The 12,900-nt window shown below is 31.9% G+C and overlaps 1 pseudogene; it reads right to left on the reverse strand.

Annotated features, from left to right (window-relative positions):
- Window positions 1-234: 234 nt before the first annotated feature.
- LOC127128509 (beta-glucosidase 13-like) lies at window positions 235-11,714 on the reverse strand (annotated as a pseudogene).
- Between the last annotated feature and the right edge of the window lie 1,186 nt (window positions 11,715-12,900).

A 12,900-nucleotide genomic window follows, 5' to 3' on the forward strand; every position in this document is an offset into this window, starting at 1 on the left:
CAAATGATTTTCATAAATATAAAAAAAAAACTATTTTTGGGGCATGGGTGTCACATGTATCTACACGCATAAAGTCAAATCACAAATATAAACACATTTAAAATTATAATTAAAAATAAATTAAATAAGCAACATATTATATGCAATCATATTTGAAGTAAGATTCCTTTCTTTGTTCTCCATTTATATTGATCTTCTTTTTTTTCAAGTTGATTCCAACAAAATTAGTATATGTTAGTGTCTCAAATCACTTGTCAGGTATTTTGTGTACCATTTAGCTGCATCAGTTGGTATACGCTTGAGAGTATCATTAAAATCAATATGATAAAGACCCCAATTTCCAGAATATCCCGCTTGAAATTCAAATGTATCAAATGCTGCCCATAAAAAGTAACCTTGAACATTTACGCCATCACTATCAATTTAAACATAAAAAACTCTTGAAGATTAGTTTCTTGTAAGAACAAGTTATAGAAGCATTTTGTTTCATATTAAACTATTTTCCATACTGATAGTTTTATTATAACTTATCTCTTCAAACTTAGTTTTTTTTCTTCATATTAATGAAATTAAGAACCAACGATTATAAATATTTATAGTGAACAATAAAATTTTGAGTTATAAAGAATAATTAATAGAAGTAGTTTAAAATTTATGTTTGAAAAATAGAAAAATATTACATAATTGTTGAATTATGCATTATCATGTTAGTTTTTTTACTCACTTCCTAAGTTATATAAATACAATATCTATATAGTAAGATGATTGAATAACTACTTCAAATTATTTTGTACTATTGATGCATAATTATTGATCTCTATTGTAAAAATATTGTTAATGGTTTTTATAGAGAAAGACAATAAAATAAATAAACAATCCTTACAAAAGCAACATAAGGTCATTCATAAATAAAACGTACACAAATATTTAATATCTAAATGCAATATATTCAATTTTAAAAAATAGTTAATTGTATCATGATATTTATTTATCATCCATAAAATTTTATGGATAAGGAAAGATGACTTACTCAATTGCTGCCTTCGTAGCATTTAAATGTGCAGCAACATAAGCAATTCGATGCTCATCCTTCAATGGATTTGAAATTTTAGAAGAAGCAATACCTACGTAAATAGGATTTGACAAAAAAGATATTGATAATTTTTTTTTGTATTATAAACTATAACTATTAATTATAATATTGTAATGAAAAAATGCACTACTAACCATTTTCTGTGATGTAAATTTTTGGATTTTTATACTTTTCTTTAATGTAGACTAAAAAATTATATAATCCTTCAGGATAGACATTGTTCCAACCGTATTGATCCTATATATTATCAATATTTAACAAGTAAAAATATAATAATTATGTTATTCCACTAACAAATGTAATTCTTTTAAATTCTTATCATTATTCTCTTACCTTATAACCAAGGATTTTTCCGTCTATATTAGAAGCTGCAATAAGGAAATAATGACAAAAAAGCACTTAAAAATAAATTATTATAATTTATTGTAAGGTTTAGTTTAACAAAAAAACTTACCTTCTGAAACTGCTAAGGCGTCATAATTGTCATACAATTGTCATACATAATCTTGGTTCTATTTGATTCATGTCTAGCAAAACGAGAAGTATAATAATTGATTCCGACAAAGTCAGTGCTTCCTTTTAACATATATTTCTCCTTTTTAGTGAATTTTGGTAGTCTATTCCCCACATACTCTTTCATTATTGTTGGATAATCACCATAGAACACTGGGTCTAAAATCCTATACATTGGAATAAAATGTAGCTATATAAATTTTTTGATAAGAAAATGTATTAACAACTAAAATATGATATGAAAATTTAACAAAACATAACATAAATATAATAAGAAACAAGGTATGTCGTTGGTAGGGTTAGTAAAATGCACTAACCATCCCCAGTAGAAATCCATCAATCTCTGAGTAGCAGCAACATCCTCTGATTTTGAACTATAAGGAACATATCTTCCGGATGAAAGAGCAAATCCAATTTCCCCCCCTTGTTGTGCCTATATTAAACATTCATTCAAAAATAACATATAATTATTAAAGATAATTATCAACCTCACTATTTTAATCTAATAAATTAATCATAACTATTATTAGTATAATTTCTAATTTCTAATTTTGTCATAGGTTTGTATTCCATTCACTCGCGTTGTTGTAAATCTCAAATGTTAATCTGCATATATTTTGAGCTAACGTTGATGATATATTATATGTAACATGCAATTTCTAAAATATGACTTACTTGGAATTTTGTTTTGTATAACTTTGATGATGTAGCATGGGAAAGAAGGAAGTTATGAAGTAGAGTATATGTTTGTGTACATATTTTAGTATTTTTGCATGCCTCATCAGTAGATACATTATCAATATTGAGCATGAATTGAAATATAGCAGTGACTTCTGCCTCATTGATTGTAGTCCAATGTTTTACTCGATCTCCATATGTTTTGAATAAGAGCTCACTATAATCCTTATAATATTTTCTGAAATTTGATTTTTACATAAATAATATAAACATGGATGTTGAAGTTCCATAATCTTTGTGCAAACTAACTTTAAAGTTAAACCAATTTTTTAAAAATAAAATAATTTAATGAGATGATGTTAAGAAAAAATTACACAATAGATCGATTTAAGAAGCCACCGTGCTTTTGTTTAAGGGCTAATGGATAGTCAAAGTGCATGATACCCACAAAAGGTTCAATACCTACAAATTTAAATGAAAAATGGATATTATGTGAAGCAAAAAAACAGATTATTATAGACAAAGTTCTTATTGAAATAAAGATTGCAATGAATATTATATTTTTCAATTCATACCATTTTCGAGTAATTCATCAATCAAGTTGTTGTAGAAGTTGATACCTTCTTGATTTATACCTCCTTTTAAGGTTCCATCTATATAAATGACCATTGAAATTAAAGAGAAATATAAGTGTTTAGTATTAGTAAGGAAGAAATATATTATAATATTATTGATTGTTCATGTGGATGTGATTATTAATCGATTGATAAGTTTATCCGTGAACAAAAAGATGTTACTAGGTGTTCACTTTTGTTGTTCATATATTTTCACTACGCCAAATAAGGGAAAAGATGGCGCTTATTTTGGCCTATAACAGCGCTTTTAAGCGCCCTCTAATCTGGCGCTGGCATAGGTAAAGACAGCGCTTTGTTCTCCTGGAGAAAGCGTTGTCTAAAGTGGCCACATTATAGTGCGCTTTAAGAAAAAAGCGCCCTCTGGAGTGGTCCATAAAGGGACACCTTAGAGGGCGCTTTCTGGATAAAGCGCCCTCTAAAGTTGTCAGTGTAAAGTGTTTAGAGGGCGCTTTCTGGAAAAAGCGCCCTCTAAAGTTGTCAATGTAAAGTGTTTAGAGGGCGCTTTCAGGAAGAAGCGCCCTCTAAAGTTGTCATTGTAAAGTGTTTAGAGGGCGCTTTCAGGAAAAAGCGCCCTCTAAAGTTGTCAATGTAAAGTGTTTAGAGGGCGCTTTCAGGAAAAAGCGCCCTCTAAAGTTGTCAATGTAAAGTGTTTAGAGGGCGCTTTCTGGACAAAGCGCCCTCTAAAGTGTTAGTTATTTTAAAAAAATTTGTTTGAAAAACAGTGGATATTTAATTGGTAACCTGTTCGCATGCTGCAAAAGTGTAAAATTCATATTGATTTCATCCTTTAATCCAATGTTATACACCATTAATCCATTGATATATACAACATGAATCCATTTATATACAACATTAATCCTCCATATATACAACATTAATATATGATTCTTTGATCAACAATATACAACAACATATTCTCAAAGTACTACAATTAAGAGAATAAAACATAGCAACCAACACCCAGTGACCACTGTATCCAAAAGCTGTCTAGTAGTTCTAACCAATACTAAACAAAAACGCCCATCCACCCATGGTGGCAAACATGTTCTGTATATCCAAAAGCTGTCTAGTAGTTCTATCGCACATCCATACAAAATAAGGCTCAACCAAAACAACAGATGGCAGCATAAGTAGTCCCCTGCAAAAAGAACACGTCCAAATGCAAATAACACAGAACTGTCAAAAGGCGATTGAGCAACAAATAGTAAACAATGGCATAAAGTTAAATGACATAGCTAATATTACCTGAATTCCTGCATGGTTGTTAAGGTAAAAATCAAATTCCCTAGGGTGACAAATGCTGGTGTCTACCACGGTTCCTTTGACAATTTAGAACAACAAAATCAGCAAAAAGTGATAAATTCAAATGATAATATATACCAGCTGCGTTGAGAAATATATTGAAAAAACCTGGCATAATATTTCCACTTCTATCGGTCTCTTTGGGGTTGACAGGAAAGAGACGGGTGTGATGTCTCTTTTGGACCACTACAAAAGTAACTTTAGGTAGATACCCATCCTCTATTGAGACACAAGCCTGATGAAAAAAAATTAAAAATTAAACGCAGAGAATTTAGTGGTGTATTTTATGAACGACAAAGTAACAAGAAATCAACTTTGAGAAGTCCTAAATTCTGCCTACAATACAGGGCTGCAAAGTTGATGCAACAAAAAACATATAACAATATATGGTAAGTACCTGTATCTCCGACCATATTTTTTCTTTGCCAACCTTCAAGTCCGGACTTCTCCAATTATCACATGTAATCGGAATATGTTGTCGAACAAGGAAACCAATGTAACTTGCCAACATTGAACCCTTATCTTTTGAAGATAGAATTGATATATGTTTAGATGGACATGTTCCATTGTCGTAGAGGGATACTTTCAAATATCCAGCATCATCATCTACGCGAATGAGGCTTGACGACAATAGAGCATCTCCATCTAAACAAATATCCAGCATCATCATTTTACCTGTAAAAAAGAAAACAATTAAAATCAGATGACAAATGTAAAAACAATTAAAATCATAAAAGTCATTTTACCTGTAATAAAGAAAACAATTAAAATCATTTGACCTGTACCTTTTTCACTAAGTTCTCTTTCTTTTCTTGGTTGGAATATGTTCTACATGTCTCTTAACAACACGGACGGTTGGATTGATCCAAATACCCTCATTATGATCATTTCTAATATATGAATCATTTGATATAATATTCTCATCTTGATCATTTCTGGTAAACGATTCAATCTCAACATCAATATCACCTTGATCTCCAGTGTTTTCATCAATTACTTTGTTGGAAAAAAGAACTATAGACCATTTCGTACTTTTCGGATCATTGACATAGAACACTTGTCTAGCTTGAGAGGCTAGAATAAAAGACTCATCTTTGTATCCCACCCTATTAAGATCCACTTGCAAAAATCCTGACTTATCCATTCGAATGCCGTTATTATTTTCAACCCACTTGCAACCAAATATAGGAATCTGAAACTTCTCATAATCAAACACCCAAATGCGCTCGATAACACCAAAATACGACAGATTTGCAAATTTGGGGTTTAAGTCCTTCACACTTGATATGTGCATTGCTTCAGCTACCACGGTGACACCACTATTCTGCATAGTACTTTTATCATCTTGTTCTTTGGTATAAAATGTGTATCCATTAATCGCGTATGCGCTATAAGAAAAAACATGGAAACTTGGACCATATGCTAAGCATCTCAACCTTTCTGTTATTGAAGCGGGATCTGAATAATACTTTGAATAAATATGATCCTTAAACCAAGGTATAAAACATCGATTGTGCTCTCGTACTATCCAATTTTCATTTCTATTGGGATTTAAACCTCGGAGAACATCCTTGTGAATTTCAACATACGGCTCAACCTCATTCTCATTGTGCAGAACATACAAATGCACTTGATCCCGTTCGACCCTTGATACTGCCACGATTTTATTTCCAATTAGATTTTTTCCTTCTTTCTTTTCGACAAGCTGAGACTTGGGGAGTCCGATTGACTGAACATTAGACAAATATTCAGTACAAAACTCAATCGCTTCTTCAACAATGTATCTTTCAACCATACAACCTTCTGGTCGACTTCGGTTCTTCACGTACCCTTTTAATATTTTCATATAACGTTCAACAGGGTACATCCATCTCATATAAGCTGGTCCACACAATTGTGTCTCTTTCACAAGATGAACAACTAGATGTACCATTATGTCAAAAAATGATGGAGGAAAAAACATTTCAAGCTCACACAAAGTAATAACGATTTCTTTTTGCAACATTGGTAAGATCGCAGGATTGATCACCTTACTGCAAATTGACTTGAAGAAAGAACACAACTTAGTTATAGAGCTTCTTACTTTTTCTGGAAGAATAGAACGTATACCTATTGGGAGAAAATGTTCCATTATAACATGGCAATCATGGGTCTTTAAACTCTTTAACTTGAGGTCTTTCATAGACACAAGTCTTCTAATATCTGAAGAGTACCCTTCTGGAACTTTAACTTCACTTAGAAACTTACACAATGTTTTTTTCTCCTTTCTAGATAGAGTATAAGCAGCAGGCGGTAGATATGTTCGTTTTCCTTTCTTCAAGGGTCCTAATTCAGTTCTTATTCCCATCGCTATCAAGTCCTTTCTTGCCTTAAGGCCATCCTTAGACTTTCCTTGTATATTGAGTAACGTGCCAATAACACTTTCAAATACATTTTTTTCAATATGCATAACATCAAGAAAATGTCTCACATACAAGGACTTCCAATACGGCAATTCAAAAAAAACTGACCTCTTCTTCCACCCACTTTTGACAAGTGTGTGGGCAAAAGGCTTGCCAAACTGAGTATCCAAATCTTTCACCTTTTCAAAAATTTGATCACCCGTCAATATAGGTGGAGCTCTGCCTTGTTCTGTCTCTCCATTGAACGCTTTTCTCCATCCACGGTAGTGATGATTTGAATTTAAGAATCTCCGATGACCGAGAAAGACATTCTTCTGACCAAACTCCAAGCGCTTCCAATCTGTTTTATCTTCACAAACAGGACACGCACATTGACCTTTTATGCTATACCCTGATAGATTTCCGTATGCTGGAAAATCATTAATTGTGCCAAACAACATCGCCCTCAAGTTGAAACTTTCTTTCCTATATCCATCATAAACCTCCACACCGGTCTCCCACAAAATCTTTAAATCTTCGATTAAGGGCTTCAAGTACACGTCTATGTCATTCCCTGGTTGTTTAGGTCCAGAAATCAACATAGACAACATCATGTACTTACGCTTCATACATAGCCATGGAGGTAGGTTATAAATCATAATAATCACAGGCCATGTACTGTGTGAGATACTCTGGATACCGTGTGGGTTCATTCCATCAGTAGATAATGCCAAGCGAAGGTTTCTTGATTCTTCTCCAAATTCAGGATAATCATTATCAATTTTCAACCACTGTGGTGAATCTGCCGGATGTCGATACTTTCCATCTATAATTCTTTCATCTGCATGCCAGGTCAAGTGTCTTGAATCGGTTTCACTACGAAACATGCGTCTAAATCTCGGAATAACAGGAAAATACCACAAGACCTTTGCTGGAGACAACTTGTTCTTATATCGCGAGACACCGCATTTAGGACACTCATTTAACGATGCATACTCATTTCGAAACAAAACGCAATCGTTTGGACATGCATGTATCTTATCATAGCTCATGCCAATAGAGCACAACATCTTTTTGGTCTCATATGTTCGATTGGGAAGAACATTATCCTCAGGAAGCATATCTTTCAAAAGGGCTAATAACTCTGTGAAACTTTTATCCGACCACCCATTGCCCGCCTTTAAGTTGTACAACTTTAATACCGCAGACAATCTTGTGAATTTAGTGCAACCATCATACAAAGGTTTCTCTGCATCACTTACCAACCTCTCAAACATTTCGGGACAATCCTTAAGATCTCCTTCAAGTGCTTCTGCAATCTCTTCAACTCGATCACAGTCGTATGTATTTGCGCCACTATAGTTTGAGGCATAGGTCGTACTATCCCCCGGTTCAACATTCTCGTTACTTTTCTCACCATGCAAATTCCAACATGTATAACTTCGATCAATTCCATGCCTCATTAGATGCGATGTCAACTGAACTGCGTCAACCCGTTTCCCATAACAACAACCCAAGCAAGGACATATCATTCTACTGGGGTCTTCGGCGTGCGCAACGGCAAACTTAACGAATTCTGATACCCCATTCTCGTACTCTCTCGACAATCGATTGGAAGACATCCATGTATTATCCATTACTAATTAGAATAAATAAAAAACAATTTCAGAAGAGTTCAAACACATTCGGACCTAGGTTTCTAATGATACTGGTGTTGACACAAAATCAGATGTTCATAGGTCGTATAACCCATTGCATCCGCAATCATGGTCACTAAAAACCAACCGTCAATTTCCTAGTGCATCCGCTATCATGGTCGAAACAAACGTAGAAGGAGGAAACGCGCAGTAATAAGGTAAAATAGAAATTGGGCAAAGCTAAAACAAAGCAATAACATAAAACAGTAATTGGGAAAAGCGTGTACCTTTGATTGGTAGAAGGAGGAAACGCGCATGTAGATCTAACAGAGGTGGAAGGAAAACGCCTCAGAACCCTAACATGAAAAAGAACGCTAATAACAGATAGTGAAATAACAAAACGCGCAGTATGTTATAATTTTAATGTTTACTAAAGGGGACATTAGAGGACGCTTGTGGAAAAAAAGCGCCCTCTAAAGGGGGCCTAAGAGGGCGCTTATGAAAGCGCTCTCTAAGGCTTTCCAGAAGCGCTTTATAAACTGGAAATGTACATGGACTTAGAGAGCGCTTTTTCAAAAGCGCCCTCTAAGGGTAACCTTAGAGGGCGCTTTCACAAAAGCGCCCTCTATTGTTGTCCCTCCATTTTTTTTTGGCTTCACTTTAGAGGGCGCTTTGTTACAAAAGCGCCCTCTAAAGGGGGCCTAAGAGGGCGCTTCTAAAAGCGCTCTCTAAGGCTTTCCAAAAGCGCTTTATAAACTGGAAATGCACATGGACTTATAGAGCGCTTTTTTAAAAGCGCCCGCTAAGGGTAACCTTAGAGGGCGCTTTCTAAAAAGCGCCCTGTATTGTTGTCCCTCTATCTCCTCCTTATTTTTTCGCTTCACCTTAGAGGGCGCTTTATTACAAAAGCGCCCTCTAAAGTGCGCTGTCTATTCCAGTTGTTCGCTCCTTATTTTTTCTCTTCACTTTAGAGTGCGCTTTTGTAATAAAGCGCCCTCTAAGGGGCGCTGTCTATTCCAGTTTTTGGCGTAGTGTTTACCTACAAAGTTTATTTTTCTTGGTCGATAAAGTATTATGATTACGATTAAGTAAAGTCGCACTCTTTTTTAAAGATGTTATGAACTACAATATAAATCAGAGTCTAACTAAGACACGTTATTTAATATCTAAATTCAAATGTTGTGTAATATTTTCGTCACTTTACAAATTAATAAAAATTATGATGCAAATCAAATATAAAGAAAAAATCAAAATAATCAAATATTCAAAAATATTAAATAGGTGATAAACATAAAAAATACAAATTAATAAGATGCTAATTACACAAAATACATATCAAATATTTGAAATTGTCTAACACCGAATATGTTAATAAAATATAACTAAGTATTAATAAAAATTATGGTGCAAATCAAATATTTGAAATTGTCTTACTTACACCTCCTTATATATTCGTCACTTTACAAATTAATAAAAATTATGATGCAAATCAAATACAAAGAAAAAACCAAAATAATCAAATATTTAAAAATATTAAATAGATAGTAAACATAAAAGATATAAATTAATAAGATGCTAATTACACAAATACATATTAAATATTTAAAATTGTCTAACTCACACCTACTTATATTTTAGAGTGAGTATGTTAGTAAGCTATAACTAAGAATGTACCTTTTTAACATTCTCTTTAAAAAAATATTTGAGCATGTATTGATCAATTATAATAGAATATTTTAACTTAAATTTTTTACCTGGCATCACTCTACTCCAAGAGATAGACATTCTGTAAGAATTTATTCCAAGTTTCTTTAAATGTTGAACATCCTCCTATAACACCACAAAATAAATTTAAAACAATAATTAAATTCAAGGTGTATATTTTTCTCATTATTTGTGACTTTCAATTTATTATATCTACCAAGTAATATATAATTTAGAAAACCAGAAGGTTTGTGTTGTTTCTAACCAGAAGGAAGATGATTGAACCCTCACTCTCATCAAAATACAAACTATGATGTTTAATATCTGTCTATAAACAAAAATAAGTATATTCATATTTAATGAACTCACCTTATATCACTTGTAATGTTCTATTTTTGATGGAAATTTGTCAACATCTAAAAATACACCTGTTTGTTAAAAAAAATTGGGATTAACCACTAAACTCGCATATTATATTCTAAAAGAAATAGAGATAAATGAATGACAATAATACATAAAATGAATTTCAAATTAAAAAGAAATAGTTGTAAAATGATCATGCCGTCATTACTAATATAAATTTTTGAAAAAAATTGTTTGTCACTACACATATACTTTTTTTTTTTATGATTAAAATTTTGGAGTATTTTAGTATCTTAGAATTTTGTTGGATTTCAATATCATAAATACAGTTAATTTAAAATTCAAATTTATTTTGAACTAATTAAATATTAAAATTGAAATAATATTAAATGATGAAAATTAGGTACCTATCAAAGTAATCATTTATGTTTTCCTATTATAATTATATATATTCCTAACCTTTATTTTGTTCAACTATATCATCCCATATACCAAGTCCTCTTCCTCCTTCATGACATCCTCCTTCAATCTAATGTTATCAAAAAGTTGTCAATAATAAATTAAATTTGATAATTTTAAACTATTATATATTTTAGTATTTTAACAAGTGTTATTATTATATATTGAAATACATATTATTTTTAAGCATGCACCTGTAGGGCCGAAGATCCGGTACCAAATAAAAATCCATTTGGAAATGATTTTTGATTTGGAAATCTTGAAGAATTTAGAAATTTTAATATAGAGTCGTATGGATTAGTTGTAGTTGCTTCTCCAATCTACATGAGTTCAACAATATTAACATGTTTATTAATTACTATATATACACAAATAAAATAATTATGACTCAATTAATATTATTTTGTCTCAAGATAATTAATTAACTTAATCAAAATTACCTGTAAAGAAGATATGTTATATTGAGCCGACTTCTGCTTAGGAAGAAGATCTGTAATATAATATTATAGGGTCAATCATGGCAATGAAAAATGTTAGCTAATGCATGTTGAAAAATGAATAGTTTTGAGTAACTGTGATTATAAAGAGTTATGTTGCATTTAAAACAATTGTATTCTCCTCATTTTTATTTATACAAATTTTGACATTTTTCGTGATTGTTTGAAAAAGTTAATTTGTTGTATAATTATAATGTTGGACAAATAAATACTTAAAATGACCGGACTTCTATAAATGAGACAAAAGATTTAATTGTATTTTTTTCATGGTTTTATCAATGTTTAATTATAATTTTCATGTAATTTTAAACTATAAATTATGAAAGTTATTAACTAAAAGAACAAAAAGAATACATACACCCTTGTGTTTGAGAGGGAATATTGGAAAGCAAAACAAAAGATAATATTGCAAGAATAGTTTTAGAAATTGCAAAAGATGATAGAATCTCCATTTTCTACAATGACGAGAATGTGTGAATTTGATATGCAAATTACAATTTTGCTTTATTTATAATGGAGAAAAAACAAATATGGATTTCTTCCCCTAAAACATGTATAAGATGACTTCCTATTTTTATAAAATCCAGACTAACTTTTTAAAATATTCCACCAGAAATTTGTTATTGTGTTGTTTTAAACTTCTTTGACTTATTTTGACAATAACTTTCTTTGATCTTTATGAAGATTAATCTTGCTATATATAGACTTTCCACCAAAATAGTAGTTTTAGTTAGATTTTTTTATATAAAATAGAGTTGGTTTGTTACTAATATACACGGTTATTTTAAAAATACAATTGCATTTATAACTTTTTCTTAAGCAAATATATAAAAAATAATTGATTAATTAATAAATATTTTTGTTGTAAGTTAGGATTTTCATAGCATCGTGCGTAGCATTTTCACCGAGGTGAAACATGACGCCATTAAAAATTAAAAATATACTTACATAGCATAGTCATGATTCGCGACCAATCATGAGAGTCCAGGTCAATTCTCAGTCAAGTCAGTAGTATTTCTCTGAGTGAATTCCTACCCTACACACTTTTTTGTTGGATGTTCCCCAACAAATATTTCCCTTTAGCTTTTTGTTGAGGATGATATTCCTTAACTAATCTTTTCCTTCAGCCTTTTGTTGACGAGGATGATATTCCTCAGAGAATATTTTCCTTCAATCTTTTGTTGACGAGGATGATATTCCTCAGTGAATATTTTCCTTTAACCTTTTGTTGATGACGATGGTATTCCCCAACAAGTCTCACCCATTAATCTTTTGTCAATTACAATACTCCTTTGAAAGTTTGTTCTATTAACCTTTTATTGTAAATCTTATTCCCCAACGTGTCTTTCCTACCATCCTTTTGTTGATGGCGATATTTGCAGTTTGATCTTACCATCATCCTTTCGTGGATGGCAATCTATGCAAATTATGATCTTACTGTCATTCTTTCGTTGATGGTGGTGATCTTTGCAGCATTGATCTTACCATCGTCCTTTTGTTGATGGCAATCTTTGCAAGTTGTGATCTTGCCTCCGTCCTTTCGTCGATAGAGATCTTTACAGTTATTATATTACCTTTTTTCCTTTTGTCGATGGCGATCTTCGCAATTATGATCTTACCTTCGTCCTTTCATTGATG

This window comes from Lathyrus oleraceus, chromosome 3, assembly GCF_024323335.1.
Source record: "Lathyrus oleraceus cultivar Zhongwan6 chromosome 3, CAAS_Psat_ZW6_1.0, whole genome shotgun sequence".
NCBI classification, from domain to species: Eukaryota; Viridiplantae; Streptophyta; class Magnoliopsida; order Fabales; family Fabaceae; genus Lathyrus; species Lathyrus oleraceus.